The sequence below is a fragment of the Sander vitreus genome, chromosome 14, assembly GCF_031162955.1.
Source record: "Sander vitreus isolate 19-12246 chromosome 14, sanVit1, whole genome shotgun sequence".
In the NCBI taxonomy this organism is placed as follows: domain Eukaryota; kingdom Metazoa; phylum Chordata; class Actinopteri; order Perciformes; family Percidae; genus Sander; species Sander vitreus.
Window position 1 is genome coordinate 30,493,676 of NC_135868.1, and position 18,633 is coordinate 30,512,308.

Genomic DNA, 18,633 nt, shown 5'->3' on the forward strand with positions numbered 1-18,633 from the left:
ATCATATTGTTCCCTTTTGTGAACTTTCACCTACTTCTTTAAACATACAATCAGGAGAACCTCCCACCATAAACCCTTAATATTTCTTGTTGGAAAGTCAAAACAAAGTGATGCAAAACAATAAAAATACACTAAACAAAGATGCAAAACTACAGAGACACAAAAGAAGCCAGAGCTGAAATAAAAGACCAGACAAAACTATTAAGAGAAACTTCATTCTGCTCTCTGGTGGAGGAACTGTGCTACAGTCCAACACCCTCCTAACAGACAAATACAGCAGGCCTACATGTTTACATTTAAAATCATTTTTAAGTTCTAATTCTCAAATGTGGATTTATTCCAAAATGAGCCTCTACAGCAAAATGCAGATCCTTTCCCAATCATCAAGTAATGCTCATTTGACCAGCTTGTTCCATCCTGTACAATCATGAGTCATTACAGACATGGCTCAGTATGTAAAAATGCCATTTAAGCAACAATTTGTGTCAATAAAAGGGCCACCTCAGCAAAAGTCATGTCTGCAGTATTTGGTCTACAAATGATGCTTGCTTCCCAGAATCTTAACTGCTTCATAAAATGTCAAGCCACATTAAGATTTGAAGAAATAAGGCAGGTGGATGCCACGTGGTTAAACAATTAGCCACTTTGGATAAAAGCGTCAGCTGATTAAATTTGTCATTCAGGCACATTATATTCATAGATATGAGAAAATAAAGACAAGTGAGGAGAGTTTGGAGTTATTGGATTTATTGATATTTTGTGTTATTGATAACAGACCAAGGGAAAAGGCTAAATGTGATGCTGTGAACAAACATTGCCTTTAACAGTTCTGTCATTTATTAAATTTAAATAGTTACATTTTTAAAAAGTGAGTGACAGCAGATCAAGGTTCCGACGGTGCATCCAGCTGCTCAACGATGACTTGGCATCAATCTGAAAATGCAGAACGATTCAGTTGTTACTAGGTACAGTACAGATGTCCAAGGTGCTACAGTCATCCAACAAATGCATCACTTCCACTTGACAGTTTTACAGAACACCAAATATGTTCAGATGGCACCATAAGAGTGACAGAAAATGAAGCTAGTGTTCCCAACAGGTCTTCTGAGCAGGGTGCTGCAGAAGACCTGTGGGATGGTTTTTATTTTCTGGTCAATTCCACAGCAAGTCAGGAATGGAAAGTCCTGAAAGCCTTGGTATATGACCAAACCCAAACACTGAAAGCACATGTACTTACTACTTACAGTGAAAGGCTGCTGACACTCCCCTTCTCCAGGATTGTTTGAGGATTCTGAAACATTCACATTTATGTAATTAAGTCAATTACATCATTCAATAATTGAACATGTTCAACCTGTGATGTTAATGTAGACAAACAAAATGTGCCACTGTTTTACACTACAGTAGAGTTTGTGTGGAAAATTTGGATTGAGTTCTAAGAGGAACAGATTCCCAATTCACTCTGGTTATCATTTGACTTAAAAAAATGTTCTGCAGTAATATCCCACAAGGCTCATGGTAGTGAACATGTGGGTAAAGCGAAACCACAGATTTACTCTCTGAGGCATTTCCAACGACATGGCCCTACAGTTAAAGGCCTGTCGGGATAGACCTCAACACTTAGCCATCTCTTAACTTTCAGTTCAACACTCACCTTTGATGGTCTATCCCTGCTGGAGCCTGGGAGGAGGAGGCTATCCTTTGCTGCAGCAGAAACCTGAAACAATGAGGATTCATTGAAGAATGTCTAAGAAATGAAGACTAAGCAGCAAAGCAGCTTGGGAATGCCTGCTGGATTATGTGTACAATGTGCCACGATTAATCTTCCTTGTCAGACAGAAATGTGGAAATGATAACTGTTAATTTGGCTGCATTAAAAGAGTGACCACAGAAAACAGTCTGACACTGCAGAGTAAACCACTAATACAACTTGTCACTTATTTTCTGTGATCACATTTGAAATGCCAATAGAGCCAATCACAGCACACCGTCATTGACCTGGAGGTTTCTTTTAAAACGGCCGTCTATAACATGATCATTTGTTCAGCCTCACCAGATGTGGGCTGTGATGCAGTTTTGTTGTTTGCCAACTTAAGATCATTTTGTTCACGAGTCTAAAGCCACCTGGAAATTGTGGACGTTGCATACAAAAAAAACTGCTCTTTAAAATTCAGATGCATGTAAAAGGATAAGTGTGTTTCAACAAGTATACCAGGACTCCAAACACAGGCAGCATGGAGACCAACGATGCCACATGTTGAGTTTGTCTAGCACTGACTTATGAACATACCAGCTGATGAACCAACTGGCTGCAGATACCATACAGTGCTGTCACTATGTACAGTACCAGTTAAGTTTGGACATTAGGTATAAGTTGTATATGTTCTGTCCACCAGAGGGCAGTGTATCAGTCCATGTCAATAGGCAGGCAATTATGTTTTCAGAAGACAAACATTGCTGCAACTGTTTAATGAAAAGTCAGACCCTGGATTAAACAAACAGTATGCTTTCGACAGGAATTTCAGAGCTATCACCGTAGCCTACGCAAGTGGTCCGATGTTCATACTTGTGCGTTTGTGTGCATCGAGCCGGTGTGTGTGAGATTATCTTCAGAGTAATTAGTGAGTCTGGAGTCCTAGTGAGAGAACCAAAGTGTCTCCTCTGTTCTGACCACGGTGGGAAATCTGGAGCAGGAGAAGTTAACCCTCTCCTTGATGTCATCTTGTTTATGGAGAACCAGGAAATGCAACACCACCAAGCCACGGCCAAGCAACGTGTACCGTATTTTCCGGACTATAAGTAAGTCGTTTTCATACTTTCGCTGGTCCTGTGACTTATCAAAAATATTTTATACACATACATATATGTATGTACATATATATACACGTACATATGTATACATATATGTACATGTACACATACATATACAAACACACCTATATATACAGATTTCTTAATATCATTTGTCTAATGCCATCCTTTACATGCAATTCCATTGACAGGTATGTTTTAAAGGGGCATTAACTGCTTCTACTCTAATGAATCACAGCTCATGTCTCCTGCAGTAATATCCCAAGGATCATGGGAGTGACGTGTGATGTGGGTAAAGTGAACTCACAGATGAACAGTTTGAGACCTTTCCAACACAGCCCTACAGTTAAAGGTCTGCCGGGATAGACCCTGGCTTTCACTGCTAGACACCATTTATCCAAATCTCTAACAACTTTTAGGTCAGTACTTCACCTTTGACGGTCAATCCCTGCTGGAGCCTGGGAGAAGGAGGCCATCCTTTGCTGCAGCAGAAACCTGGAAGAAGGCAGGACATAATGACAAACTGGTTGTGTGGTCATGACATTGTGTTTGATTATATGGCAGGACAAAATGCAATCCAGTAGCCTTCATAATTATTGTTCATTAATTACACAAATTAATTTTATGCATTATCCATCCCATATTTTGATGCACATTTTGAAGTATCTCATTAGAAAAGCTGAATTGCAATGGCAGAAATTGATTCTCAATTGGACAAAAAAACGTAGTTTCTGCCTCATTGAAAATTTGCTAGCTAGGCAGGATATGATTACACCTTTGATGTAGTGAATATTTAACTGGCAGGATTGATTAGCTGTATCTGCTGTCAGCATCTTCCTGGATCACCAACACATCTTGTATCTGGACATTAAATAACTAGCCTATAGCTCCAACTTTTAACAAAACCAGCTGTAGCCTAGTTTATTTGCGCCAATGCAGTTGATGGAAATGCACCCAATTCCCTTTTGCGACACTGACAATTGAATAACTACTATTCACTATAATAGTCCTGTGTGTTAAGAATAGTACATATGCAGGGTCAAGACATTGTGTTTCAACAAGTATACCAGGACTCCAAACACAGGCAGCATGGAGACCAACGATGCCACATGTTGAGTTTGTCTAGCACTGACTTATGAACATACCAGCTGATGAACCAACTGGCTGCAGATACCATACAGTGCTGTCACTATGTACTAGTCTAACTGTCCTACAGATCAACTAGTTCTGGTGGGTTTTTTCCCCCCATCCTTGTATCACATCGTCCGTAACAGCCACCAGTTTGTTTAACCACTCGGTGGTGGCAATTATGGAAGAAAAAAAAAAAGCCATGTCAATGCATGATCTCTGTACTTACATGGTGCTGCATCAGTGCTGAAGGTGAGGGCAGTGAGGAAACCTGCAGGAGGAAGAACCAAGGTGACAATGTGTTCCAGAACCACAGTCAGTTATCAACACAGCATGTTGTTCAGAGAGGCATCTTTCACTCACACTTCAGAGCAGTTGAACATTTAGCCAATCATCATGACAGTCAAAGGTACATTTATCCTGTAATACAACTTACCCAGCTTGTATGAGGTCCTCAGCACCTGCAACAGATAGGACTGTTTAAATTCACTGATTAAAAGCAATTCTTTTTATGAATGTAAAAGCTGTCAGTTCTCATTAGTAACACTGCTGCAGAGTCCACAGCAGTGGGTTGCAAGAGAATGAATTGCTCTATGCACTGTAAGAGCTCTACGGCCCACGTGACAGGACCAGAGCTCATACTGTGCCAACAAACTGGGACTGTAATGAACCTTTCCCACTTCATGTAACCATTGTTAGGGTTCGCTTTACACCATTCTTAGTCTCGCATTGCCAGACCTTCCTCCAGTGCCAAGGAGGAGGGTCTGGCTAGTCTACAGCATTCTGGGATGGGAGAAAAACATGCTCTGGTTTATTGGCATTTCTGTAAACCAATCACAATCATCTTGGGTGGTGCTAAGCGCCGCACGGAGCAGCTGCACAACAGCCTTGTGAAGGAACTTGTTTTGGTGGAACATGTGTATGTTCAAAAGTAGTTTTAGTCATGCAACAGAAAACTCAGATTGGACAGATCTAGCTGTCTGGATTTACCCTGCAGAGATCTGAGGAGCAGGTAACCAGAGTCCTCATGAATCCACCAAAGTTTAAAATTACAACATAATGAAAGCGGAAGAAAATCGATATGCAAAATTTCCAACAGCACTGGAGCAATCCTGGAAGTGGAACGTCGTGAATATAGACCACACCATTCTCAACTCCCTTTGTTGATGAATTTGTTCCTAAATTGGGGCTCTGCATTGTACTACTGCATGTTAAGGACCAGAGTCTTGTTGGACAAACTAGCAGGCACTCATTGGTTTTTAACTACTGACTCAGCTCTCCCAGATACTAAACTGAGAAGTTAGGAAGTGGTTTGATCCACCAAGGTCGTTCCATCCCTGCACTGGATTCTCATTGCTGTACACGTCACATTCACATGAAGAAAAACAACGAAGCACCAACTTATCACTGCACTTGTCTACGATCAAACACCCATATCACTGACAACGTCTTCACCTACAGACTAGCATGTCTCAGGTTGCCATGCACTGGGAGCCATTGTCAACTTTGAGCCAAGACTGGCGTGCATGGCAACCTGATTCATGCTGGTCACTCGAGGTTTCTGCCTAAAAGAAGTTTTCCTCCCACTGCTGCACCAAATGCTTGCTCAAGGGAAACTGTACGGTCCACCTACTACTAATCTGTAAAGTGTAGTGAGATAACCCGTTGTTATTTGACACTATAAATACAATTGCATTTCTCTTCATTTGACTAGATTTTTAACCTATTCAGAGAACAACTACTTACCTCAAGTCAGAGGGGACGCACAAACTGTAGGACAACTTTTCCCCATCTCATTCAGCAATGAGATCACATTTCCTGCAAAAAAAGGGTTGGTTTTAATGTGGAGAAATTCCAATCTTACTATGCCTCTAAAGCACCATGTAACCCTAGTTAAGTGCTATACATTTTCATGCATTTCAGTAAACCGAGGGTCAATGTGCCAGGCCTCATTGTCACCGTTCTGCAACCAACAGTGCAGAGGTGAAAGCAAAACCTGAAGTTCTATAGCCACTGTGGTACTGGATCAGCCCACTGCACAGGACAGCCCCACTGACATGTCTGCACAGTGGCTAGGACAACATGACTGGTAGTGCAAACTGATGCAGTTATCTGGACTGATGAGCATTTCACTTTTAAACAAAACCAAAAACTCTTCATTGTCACATACATACAATGTAGTGAGATTTTATATCTGCAAATAAACATCCTGTGCGTGCGTGCGTTCGTGTGTGTAGCGTCTTGCTAAGGGACACACTGACATGTGGCAGAAGGAGCCTGGGATTGAACCGCCAGTTCTGGTTATTGGGCAACCAGACTACTACTACCACCGATCTTCGTTTGAGACCTTGTCGGTGCCCTATGTGTTGATTATTGCTTGTTTTGTTTTAATTAAAAATAATTGCTTGCGTTTTCGATTAACGACCTGCAATCACGAGTTAATTTGATTAGTTTAACACTTGACTCGTCATAACCAATGCCCTAACGTCTGCACATGTATTTTTACATACTTAGGGAAGGAGTTAGCCATTTTAGGATCATGCCAGCTAGCAGTTAGCTTTTTTAGGCTAACGCTGAGCTTAACGAGGACAACGTGATGCCAAAAATATGAGGACGTCACGTTTCACAAGATCAAAAATCACATTAACGTAACGCTACTTATCCACAGCAGTCGTGTGCAGTATATGTGAGCCGTGTATGATCGCTTAATGATTTATAGTTACCTCCGTGTTCTTCAGCTAGGCCCGCTAACACAGCCATGACTCCAACAGACAGAGGGTGCGCTGATGAAAGGACCTCGCGATGTGCCGCCAACGTATTTATAGGATGAGTTACGTCAGTTCAAACCGCCTTACGGCAGCCACTACTTTTTTTTCCTTCTTTATTTAAACAAAATTCAAAGACAGGCAGAACAACAATAAGAACATAAAGAACATACATGAACATGCATATTGCCAGAGAGATCACAAATATATCTTATAGTGGGTACATAGATTAATGGTTTTAATAGCTTTCTTATTTTTAGAATATTGAACTGATAAAAGTAATGTTTGAATTTATTTTCGAATATTAAAAATGATGGTTTGTGGTTGGCTAATTTAGAATTAATAATATGAAATTTAGCGAATAACATTATCAAATGAATGATGTAGCCTAATATTTCTTTGTTTTGATGGAAGTGTAAAAAAACCACAGCCTACACGTTGGTCTGACAGATTGAGTAGAATATAGTAATATTCATGTCGGTAGCCTTTAGAAACCTACTGACAGTACCACTTTAATAAAGGAGAAGTCCACATTCATGTCCGTTTAGTATCTTTGTAGAAATCGCAAAAAATTGATGATATTTAAAGAGACACCTTATTTGATATCAGATATTTTAAAGGTAAGCACCAGATTGTCTTCCAGTTCAAGTCTGAAGTAAAGCTAGTCCAGTAAGAGACCAGACTTGGAACAGAGACCTATATCTATTTAGTAATTGAGCGGCTATATTGTGGTTATTATTGCTCTTTTTTGAGGAGAAACAGATTTGACCAACAATAGTAGCAATAGCTGCTTTTGCAGTGATGTTTGTTCAAAAATAAGAAAACAGGACAGGCAGATGTCAAAATACCAAATAAATACTCATCAGACTGTCTCGCATGGAAATCAGCATTTCCTAAAAGTAATGTAGAGAACTGCAGGGGTAAATCAATGTTCATGCAATCAATGTTTTGTGAAGCTCGGTCCAGTAAGGTCTTATGACTGGGCACTCCCAAAATATATGCCAGTGCTTCTCCTCCTGAAATCCACACTGTCTCCAACATTTTGTATCTCCTCCATCAATATGTACCTTCTGTTTCGGTGTTATAAAAAATTGAATAAGACACAACCAAACTCCCGCCATATGTGGGAGTTGATACATTTCCACAGAAATGTACAAACATTAAGCCAGACCTCGTGTGATATAGTGAGATTACCCTCTTTTTCCCACCTGTCTTTAATGTATTCTGTGGATTTTTTTTGTCAGAAGGCTGTTAAAGAGTTTGGATGTGAGGCCCTTATTTGAATTTTTCTGGTAGGCACCAATAAATATCTTCAGTATGGCATCGTTAAAGTCTGTTCCATTTTTAATATTATGCTTGTTATGGTTACGTATCTGCAGGAATCTATAAAAATCTGGTTTTTCAAGGCCATATTCTTTCCTCAGGCTCTCAAAGTCCCAGTTGTCCCTTACTGTAAGAAAGTAAATTGTTGTTATTCCTTTTGAGATTCAAGATTTGAATCTATAATCCATTTTATTAGGATGGAAAACTAGGGACATAGGCACACCAATGAATTATTTTCAATCTGCAGCCCAGTCTATGCTCCCCTTTCAACATATTCCAGATTTTTGGTTGGGCTTTAATCCATGGGCTTTCCATCTCATCATTAAGTCTTCCCAGGGCAGCCGCCCGGGGCGACATTTTTTTAAGACACATGGGGGGCAGCACGAGCACTTTTCTATTATCTCTCATTTCACTGGCGCCCCCTGAAGCTGCAGGCGCCATGCACCGAAGCTGAGAAGGGGAAAGGAGAGGGGGGGGGCTGAAACAGACTCTGTGTTGAGAACTAAAAGTAGCTAGGCTAGATAGTAGAAGTTCACGAAAGCAATCCAACTTGATAAAAAAAAGACAATGCTGCTCTGCCAAATGTCTTCAAAGGAATGAAACGTTGATAATACAGAACAGTGATTTAATAGTGATAAAGGGATGGTGTAGGCTAGGCTACTCCCAGGCCTGTGGGCAGTTGGATCCGCGCTAACGGCTCCTATAGCGGTCTTTGCTCCAGTCTGGCACTGTACCAATGGGGTTACGTTACCTTGCGTTCTCACCTTGCGCGATGCCTGGCCAATAAATGCTATTGAAGGGCGGGTCTTGGCGTGTCCATATGGGATTCGTAATATCGCGCACCGGACACTCTGCGCATACACGGGACGTGAACACAGGCAGGCAGGGGCACAGGTGGATGTGTGTGTGTGTGTGTGTGTGTGTGTGTGTGTGTGTGTGTGTGTGTGTGTGTGTGTGGGCCCACCACCTGTGGGAGGAACCGCTGGGGTCGGGTGCGCTGCCACATGGGTGGCAGTGAAGGTCAGGGGCCTCGACGGACCAGACCTGGGCAGCAGAGGCTGGCTCTGGGGACGTGGAATGTCACCTCTCTGTGGGGGAAGGAGCCGGAACTTGTGCGGGAGGTGGAGCGCTACCGGTTAGATCTGGTGGGGCTTACCTCTACGCACAGTCTTGGTTCTGGAACCATACTCCTGGATAGGGGTTGGACTCTTTTCTTCTCCGGAGTTGCCCAGGGTGTGAGGCGCCGGGCGGGTGTGGGGATACTCACAAGCCCCCGGCTGAGCGCCGCTACGTTGGAGTTTAACCCGGTGGACGAGAGGGTCGCCTCCCTACGCCTGCGGGTTGTGGGGGGGAAAACTCTGACTGTTGTTTGTGCATATGCACCAAACAAGAGTTCGGAGTATTCGGCCTTCTTGGAGACCTTGAGTGGGGTCCTGCATGGGGCTCCAGTCGGGGACTCCATAGTTCTGCTGGGGGGACTTCAACGCGCACGTGGGTAATGATGGAGACACATGGAGAGGCGTGATTGGGAGGAACAGCCTCCCTGATCTAAACCAGAGTGGTTGTTTGTTGTTGACTTCTGTGCTAGTCATGGATTGTCTATAACGAACACCATGTTCGAACATAGGGATGCTCATAAGTGTACTTGGTACCAGAGCACCCTAGGCCAAAGGTCAATGATCGATTTTATAATCGTTTCATCTGATCTGAGGCCGTATGTTTTGGACACTCGGGTGAAGAGAGGGGCGGAGCTGTCAACCGATCACCATCTGGTGGTGAGTTGGGTCAGGGGTGGGGGAAGACTCTGGACAGACCTGGTAAGCCCAAACGGGTAGTGCGGGTAAATTGGGAACGTCTGGAGGAGGCCCTGTCCGACAGACTTTCAACTCACACCTCCGGTGGAGCTTTTCGTGCATCCCTGTGGAGGCTGGGGGGGGCATTGAACCCGAGTGGACAATGTTCAAAGTTTCCATTGCTGAAGCTGCGGTGAGGAGCTGTGGTCTTAGGGTCTTAGGTGCCTCAAGGGGCGGTAACCCATGAACACCGTGGTGGACACCGGTGGTCAGGGAAGCCGTCCGACTGAAGAAGGAGTCTTTCCGGGATATGTTATCCCAGACGACTCCGGAGGCAGTTGCAAGGTACCGAAGGGGGCTCGAAGGGCTGCAGCCTCTGCCGTGAAAGAGGCAAAGCAGCGTGTGTGGGAGAAGTTCGGAGAAGACATGGAGAAGGACTTTCAGTCGGCACCAAGGTACTTCTGGAAAACCGTTCGCCACCTCAGGAGGGGGAAGCGGGGGAACCATCCAAGCTGTGTACAGTAAGGATGGGACGCTGTTGACCTCAACTGAGGAGGTAATAGGGCGGTGGAAGGAGCACTTTGAGGAACTCCTAAATCCGACTAATACGCCTCTATGGTAGAGGCAGAGCTGGAGGATGAGGGGGGATTGGCATCAATTTCCCTGGTGGAGGTTGCTGAGGTAGTTAAACAACTCCACAGTGGCAAAGCCCCAGGAATTGATGAGATCCGTCCAGAAATGCTTAAAGCTCTGGGTGTGGAGGGGGTTGTCTTGGTTGACACGCCTCTTCAACATTGCGTGGAAGTCTGGGACGGTGCCTAAGGAGTGGCAGACCGGGGTGGTGGTTCCCTTTTAAAAAAAGGGGGGACCAGAGGGTGTGTGCCAATTACAGGGGTATCACACTTCTCAGCCTCCCCGGTAAAGTCTACTCCAAGGTGCTGGAAAGGAGGGTTCGGGTCGATAGTCGAATCTCAGGTTGAAGAGGAACAATGCGGATTCCGCCCTGGTCGTGGAACAACGGACCAGATCTTTACTCTCGCAAGGATCCTGGAGGGAGCCTGGGAGTATGCCCAACCAGTCTACATGTGTTTTGTGGATCTGGAGAAGGCGTATGACCGGGTGCCCCGGGAGATACTGTGGGAGGTGCTGCAGGGAGTACAGGGGTGAGGGGGTCCCTTCTCAGGGCCATCCACTCTCTGTACGACCAAAGCGAGAGCTGTGTCCGGGTTCTCGGCAGTAAGTCGGACTCGCTTTCAGGTGAGAGTTGGCCTCCGCCAGGGCTGCGCTTGTCACCAATCCTGTTTGTAGTATTTATGGACAGGATATCGAGGCGTAGTCGGGGTGGAGAGGGGTTGCAGTTCGGTGGGCTGGGGATCTCATCGCTGCTTTTTTGCAGATGATGTGGTCCTGATGGCATCATCGGCCTGTGACCTTCAGCACTCACTGGATCGGTTCGCAGCCGAGTGTGAAGCGGCTGGGATGAGGATCAGCACCTCTAAATCGGAGGCCATGGTTCTCAGCAGGAAACCGATGGAGTGCCTTCTCCAGGTAGGGAATGAGTCCTTACCCCAAGTGAAGGAGTTCAAGTACCTTGGGGTCTTGTTCATGAGTGAGGGACAATGGAGCGGGAGATTGGTCGGAGAATCGGCACAGCAGGTGCGGTATTACATTCAATTTATCGCACCGTTAGATGTAAAAGAGAGCTGAGCCAGAAGGCAAAGCTCTCAATCTACCGGTCAGTTTTTTGTTCCTACCTCACCTATGGTCATGAAGGCTGGGTCATGACCGAAAGAACAAGATCCAGGGTACAAGCGGTCGAAATGGGTTTCTCAGGAGGGTAGCTGACGCCTCCCTTAGAGATAGGGTGAGAAGCTCAGTTATCCGTGAGGAGCTCGAGAGAGCCGCTGCTCCTTTGCGTCGAAAGGAGCCAGTTGAGGTGGTTCGGGCATCTGGTAAGGATGCCCCCTGGGCGCCTCCCTAGGGAGGTGTTCCAGGCACGTCCAGCTGGGAGGAGGCCTCGGGGGAGACCCAGGACTAGGTGGAGGGATTATATCTCTAACCTGGCCTGGGAACGCCTCGGGATCCCCCAGTCGGAGCTGGTTAATGTGGCCCGGGAAAGGGAAGTTTGGGGTCCCCTGCTGGAGCTGCTACCCCCGCGACCCGACCCCGGATAAGTGGATGAAGATGGATGGATGGATGGATGGAAGGTGCATTTGTTTTAAGACTGACTTGTAAAATTAAAAATCAATTTTTGAACCCCCAGGCCGCCAACACACATCCTATAGGCATGTTAAAGATTGACGTTTTCAGTAGAAATAAATGGGCTTAGGAGGGGGTCTCGCCCAGGGTGTAATTTGATGTAGAACCACCACTGAGTCTTCCCACCCTTTTGTGGGCCAGTACTAGTGAATTGGGGGATCATTCATAATAGAGAGTTCAACATCTTTCCACCTAGCTTGAAATGTTGGGTTACATATATTAATTAAGGGTCTAATCGGGGGCTGCATAGAAATAATCTTTAACATTGGGTAATGCCATTCCTCCTTCCTGCTTCAAGAGTTGTGGGGTTTTTAACCCTAGGCTTCTTTCCTTGCCAGATAAACCTGGAAATCATCTTATTCAATTCAGAGAGTTGTTTAGGGGGGATTTCTACAGGAATTGCTTGGAAAACATAGAGATACCTTGGAAGGATTTTCATCTATACCGAGTCAATGCTATGACTGAGGCCAAGGAAAGAGATGGAATTCCATCTGTGTATGTCATCTTTAATTTTTGTTAAAAGAGGGCCATAATTCACCTCTGCCAGTGTAGAGATCTTTTTTTGGCAAATATATTCCTAAATATTGAGTTTTGAGGTGAAATTTCTCTCTAAACTGTTTTGAGGGTACACAATTAAAAGTCAGAGTTTGCATTTTTTTTGTATATTTAACTTGTATATTGCGTGTCTACCAAATGTTTCTAAAAGGTTCATTAATTGAGAAAATGAGTCAAGGGCTTCACTTAAATAGATCAAAATATCATCGGCATACAATTCCAGTTTGTGATCTTCTTCATTTATGTGAATGCCTTTAAAGCTTTCAGTCTGCCGTCCCCACTGTGGATATGAAAGTAAATATGGTGCAAAATGTGAGAGCTTGTAAAAAAATCTGAACAGTGAGCTCCAGGTCCTGCGACCAGGCTAATTAAGAAGGCTTCAAGTTTGTTTTGTTGGATATGGTTTATTATGTGCAGAGATCTTCTGATGTTGTCATGAGTTTGATCTCTGTGGGATGAATCCAATCTGGTCGTTATGTATAAATTGGGGAATAATCTTTTCTAATTCCTTGGCAAGGATAGCTGTATATATATTTTTATTTTATTTGATTTAACCTTTATTTAACCATGTAGGCCGTTAAGAACAGGTTCTCATTTACAACGGTGACCTGACCAAGAATAGCGTAAGCGTGCAAGACAACATATAGTTTCATATTCAAGTACAAGAAAACAGAAAACAATAGGCTACAAAGGTACAGATTAAGTAGGCAGTTCCAATCCGGCACAAAGTGAGGTGTAAGTAAGTCGATGGATATGCGAAAGTGGTATGGTGATAACATAATATGCATGAAGAGACAGTCTATAACACTGCTGAGATGTAGGAAAGAGTCAGAGTACAGTTAGTGCAAATTAAATTGTGGTCAAGATAGTGATGTGGATCCAGTGATCAGTTATAACGCAGTATATATAAATAGATAGTCTATATGAATGCTGAGAAGTAGTGAAATAACACAGTAAACATGAACAGTCTGTCTAAATGCTGAATATAGTAAGAGTCAATGTACAGTTAGTGCAAATATTTGTCTAGGTAAAGACTATAAGAATGATAACAGCTGGGATGAAGTTAAGAGTCAATGTGCAGTTTGTGCGAAGTGTGGACTAGATAGTGATGTTGCTCAGTCGTAGCACAATATACATGAATAGACAGAACTATCTAAAATGCTGTAATGTGGCAAAGAGTTAGTATACAGTAGTGCAGGTAGTGGTCTGAATAGTAAGGTACTTGTAGATATGAGTAGTAGATGTGCAACAAGCAGCGGCGGAGTGGGACCAAAACATCAACCGACCGGGTAGCGGGCAGCGGCCGGGTAAGGCAAGGCAAGGCAGCTTTATTTGTAGAGCACATTTCAGCAACAGGGCAATTCAAAGTGCTTTACATAAAAACAGATTAAAAAATCAAAAACAGATTTACATGAAAACAGATTAAAAGATAAAAAAAACAGATAAAATACGAGAAATAAAAAAGTTACAGTGCAGTATAAGAAATTAAACATTGAAGAGCAGTTAAAACAGTTCAATATGTAAAAGCAGATAAAATAACTCTCCTGGACTCAGTGATCCAGTTTTTGGAAAGCCAAATCTTTTTGACCAATATGAAAGATATCTCCAGCAGTCTGGTCAATATTTTCTAACCATCTCACCCACTTTGGGTCCAGAAGCTTCACACGGCTTTGAGGTTTCATTCCCCATAGTTACAGAAGCTTTTCCTTGAGTATACTCTTATCATTTTCGATGTGGTCGTCACCACAAAGCTTAGTTCTTTTCTTCTCAAACCTTGTAAAACCCGGTACAGCCCTGCAGTCCAGAACGTGTTCTTAAACTATTTTATTTCTTCTGCAGTCTGTCTCTAAATAGTCAAGAACTCGCTCAGAGTGTTTATAGACTATTTTTTTCTTTTTAGGCCTTCTGCCTAAATTAGTTAGTTACTTCGACTAACTTTTGACCAGCCCAACGTCTGTCTCTTCTGTCAACTATTGTCATGCCTGCATCAGAGAAATAATCAGAGATATGTCCGTTACTGCAAAAGAATGTCACCGGAATAATCATAAATTCAATTCTATTATTTGTTTTAGGAATTTCTCTTTATATGCGTATATAGATTGTTATACAGTGTCAACAATGCTTATTTAAAGAAAGGCAACATCAAAAAGATAGGTCTTCAGCCTTGATTTAAAAGAACTGAGAGTCTGCTGAGGTCTGCTGAGAGTTGCAGCTGACCTGCAGTTTTCTGGGAGTTTGTTCCAGATATGTGGAGCATAAAAACTAAACGCTGCTTCCCCCTGTTTAGTTCTGACTCTGGGGACAACAAGTCGACCTGTCCCAGATGACCTGAGAGGTCTGGGTGGTTCATAGTGTAGTAGCAGATCAGAAATGTATTTTGGCCCTAAACCGTTTAGTGATTTATAAACCAGCAAAAGTATTTTGAAATCAATTCTTTGAGGCACTGGAAGCCAGTGTAGAGACTTCAGAACTGGAGTGATGTGATCCAGTCTCTTGGTCTTAGTGAGGACTGGAGCAGCAGCGTTCTGAATCAGCTGCAGCTGTCTGATTGATTTTTTAGGGAGACCTGTAAAGACACCGTTACAGTAGTCAAGTCTACTGAAGATAAAAGCATGGACAAGTTTTTCCAGATCCTGCTGAGACAGAAGTCCTTTGACCCTTGATATATTTTTAAGGTGGTAATAGGCTGACTTTGTAATTGTCTTAATGTGGCTGTTAAAATTCAGGTCTGAGTCCATGACTACACCAAGATTTCTGGCTTTGTCTGTTGTTTTTAACATTATCCTTAGCTGAGTGCTGACTTTTAATCGTTCGGTAGCGGGCAGCGGCCGAGTAGCGGCTGCGGACAATCAGACTCATGGCCTCGAAACACTACCAGCCCACCGGGAAAAGTCCAGACTTTCCCAATTGCCATCCGCCTCGGACAACAAGGTATTGCAACAATGGTGGGGAGAAAATACAGGTGCTGGTCATATAATTAGAATATCATGAAAAAGTTGATTTATTTCAGTAATTACATTCAAAAAGTGAAATTTGTATATTATATTCATTCATCACAAACAGAGTGATATATTTCAAATGCTCATTTCATTTAATTGTGATGATTATAACTGACAAATAATGAAAATGCCAAATTCAATATCTCTGAAAATTAGAATATTACTTAAGACCAATACAAAAAAGGATTTTTAGAAATGTTGGCCAACTGAAAAGTATGAACATGAAAAGTATGAGCATGTACAGCACTCAATACTTAGTTGGGGCTCCTTTTGCCTGAATGACTGCAGCAATGCAGCGTGGCCCAGGTTGCTCTGATAGTGGCCTTCAGCTCTTCTGCTTTGTTGGGTCTGGAGCGTCGCATCATCCTCTTCACATTACCCCATAGATTTTCTATGGGGTTAAGGTCAGGCGAGTTTGCTGGCCAATTAACAGGGATACCATGGTCCTTAAACCAGGTACTGGTAGCTTTGGCACTGTGTGCAGGTGCCAAGTCCTGCTGGAAAATGAAATCTGCATCTCCATAAAGTTGGTCAGCAGCATGAAGTGCTCTAAAACTTCCTGGTAGACGGCTGCGTTGACCCTGGACCTCAGAAAACACAGTGGACCAACACCAGCAGATGACATGGCACCCCAAACCATCACTGACTGTGGAAACTTTACACTGGACTTCAAGCAACGTGGATTCTGTGCCTCTCCTCTCTTCCTCCAGACTCTGGGACCTTGATTTCCAAAGGAAATGCTAAATGTACTTTCATCAGAGAACATAACTTTGGACCACTCAGCAGCAGTCCAGTCCTTTTTGTCTTTAGCCCAGGCGAGACGCTTCTGACGCTGGGTCTTGTTCAGGAGTGGCTTGACACAAGGAATGTGACAGCTGAAACCCATGTCTTGCATACGTCTGTGCGTGGTGGTTTCTTGAAGCTCTGACTCCAGCTGCAGTCCACTCTTTGTGAATCTCCCCCACATTTCTGAATGGGTTTTGTTTCACAATCCTCTCCAGGGTGCGGTTATCCCTATTGCTTGAAAACTTTTTTTCTACCACATCTTTTCCTTCCCTTCACCTCTCTATTAATGTGCTTGGACACAGAGCTCTGTGAACAGCCAGCCTCTTTAGCAATGACCTTTTGTGTCTTGCCCTCCTTGTCCAAGGTGCCAATGGTCGTCTTTTGGACAGCTGTCCAGTCAGCAGTCTTCCCCATGATTATGTAGCCTACAGAACTAGACTGAGGGACCATTTAAAGGCCTTTGCAGGTGTTTTGAGTTAATCAGCTGATTAAAGTGGCACCAGGTGTCTTCAATATTGAACCTTGTCACAATATTCTAATTTTCTGAGATACTGAATTTGGGGTTTTCATTAGTTGTCAGTTCTAATCATCAAAATTAAAAGAAATTGAAAAAAAAAATATCAGTCTGTGTGGAATGAATGTATACATTATACAAGTTTCACTTTTTGAATGGAATTACTGAAATAAATCAACTTTTTCATGATATTCTAATTATATGACCAGCACCTGTACAGTTTTGCATGCCAGGGCAGATGCAAAGTGAAAAAGCGCGTAAACAGATATGTGCAAATGTGCAATGGGGCAATATACACATTCTAATGTATCTTTTCCATCCTTTGGGATGATTGAGATCACCGCTTTGCTTCAAGATGGAGGCATTTTAGTACCCTGAAAGGATAAACTGCAGGCCCGAAGAAGTCGAAAAGCCTTAAACCGCTGTGGTGGAACACCATCTGGGCCAGGCGACTATTTAACTCTTAGTCATCATAGCTGTTAATATTTGGATTGCTCCTCTGATAGAACAGGTAAGAGAATTAAGGAACTCCAATGTGTTGCTTATCAGCTAAACAAGGTTGTGTATATGGGGACTCGTAGTACTTTTTAAATGTTTTTTGAATTTCATCTTTTTTACATTGTATTTAGACTCTGGCTCCCTTATTTTATATATTGTGTTGGTCGTTGTTTTTGTAGCTTCCTTGCCAAATGTTTAGTTGATTTTGAGCCAGACTAGTAATTTTCTGTTTAGCAAATATCTTTTTTTTTTTTTTTTTTGTTTCATTTCAAATTTTCTTTATTCTTGTTTTCAGATTTATAATATAAGATGTATTAATGGTAATTGTTTTTCTTTCTTTTTCTGAGCACCAAATTATATTTCTTTTCCTGTGGCCCCAATCCTCAAATCAAATATATTTTCTATAAAAAGCACACTCACTTCCAGCGGAAGCATACATACTACACAATGTTATGACAGAATCATCCATTTTTCCCGAAAAACAGATATATCTCCCTTCCTTGTCTGAAACCTCAGAGTTTTTCTAATGGGACTATTTTGTATATTAAGATTGCTCCACCTCTCCTATGGCCTGATTTATAGGACCAATAATAGACCCTTGAAAATCCCATTCCTAGATCGTGAGATGTGTCTCTTACAAAAGCAACCTGTGCCTTTTTCTTTTTTCGTATCTTTGTGAGAACAGCCAGGAACAGCTGTTTCCAATGTTGGGGCTCGTTTCAAAAGAGCCCTGCTTTCTCAATACTGTGAAAAGGGTGCAACCACTTTCTTGGACATAATCGAGGTTAAACCTTTGACTTCACAAGAGATGACTGACTCCTTCAGTAGCCTAAAACATAACAAATGGAATCTGAGAATTTTATCAAGCTTTTGTAACATTTGGCCCCATTTCTATTGAAGGTTTTCACAGAAAGTAATTTATATGTAATGAATCTTTCACTCTAACATTAACTCAAGGCTTAATCCCACTTATTCCGAAACCTTAAAAAAGATGTACTACTTATTTATAATTGGTGTCCTATAGATGCAAGGTGTTAGCAGTTGTCTTTGCCAAATGGCTTAAGTCTGTTTTGGATACTATCATAGACGGTCCATATGCGTTGTGATAGTTTGTTTTTGCATTTGAACCAAGAAACGATCAAACAGAAATAGCATGTTTTTTTCGATTTTCGTTTCAATTCAAAAAGTAAAATAACTGTTAC

At 42.6% G+C, this 18,633-nt stretch overlaps 1 long non-coding RNA gene and 4 other non-coding genes across 6 annotated transcripts; all 5 read right to left on the reverse strand.

The window, feature by feature from the left end:
* Nucleotides 1–730: 730 nt before the first annotated feature.
* On the reverse strand, nt 731–6,751 carry LOC144529014 (uncharacterized). Of its 2 annotated transcripts, none has more exons than XR_013502949.1 (8): nt 6,663–6,751; nt 5,686–5,757; nt 4,376–4,400; nt 4,169–4,210; nt 3,244–3,306; nt 1,655–1,717; nt 1,245–1,291; nt 731–933 (listed from the first exon to the last, which is right to left on the reverse strand). It is a non-coding gene; the product is annotated as an uncharacterized LOC144529014 (long non-coding RNA). The 2 variants fall into 2 exon arrangements; XR_013502950.1 differs by having other exon boundaries at nt 4,376–4,415.
* LOC144529499 (small nucleolar RNA SNORA18) lies at nt 1,485–1,618 on the reverse strand. The gene has a single exon (XR_013503005.1). It is a non-coding gene; the product is annotated as a small nucleolar RNA SNORA18 (small nucleolar RNA).
* Nucleotides 2,205–2,330, reverse strand: LOC144529490 (small nucleolar RNA SNORA8). The gene has a single exon (XR_013502997.1). It is a non-coding gene; the product is annotated as a small nucleolar RNA SNORA8 (small nucleolar RNA).
* On the reverse strand, nt 3,859–3,996 carry LOC144529491 (small nucleolar RNA SNORA8). The gene has a single exon (XR_013502998.1). It is a non-coding gene; the product is annotated as a small nucleolar RNA SNORA8 (small nucleolar RNA).
* On the reverse strand, nt 4,274–4,344 carry LOC144529488 (small nucleolar RNA Z40). Its single transcript, XR_013502995.1, has one exon. It is a non-coding gene; the product is annotated as a small nucleolar RNA Z40 (small nucleolar RNA).
* Nucleotides 6,752–18,633: the final 11,882 nt, after the last annotated feature.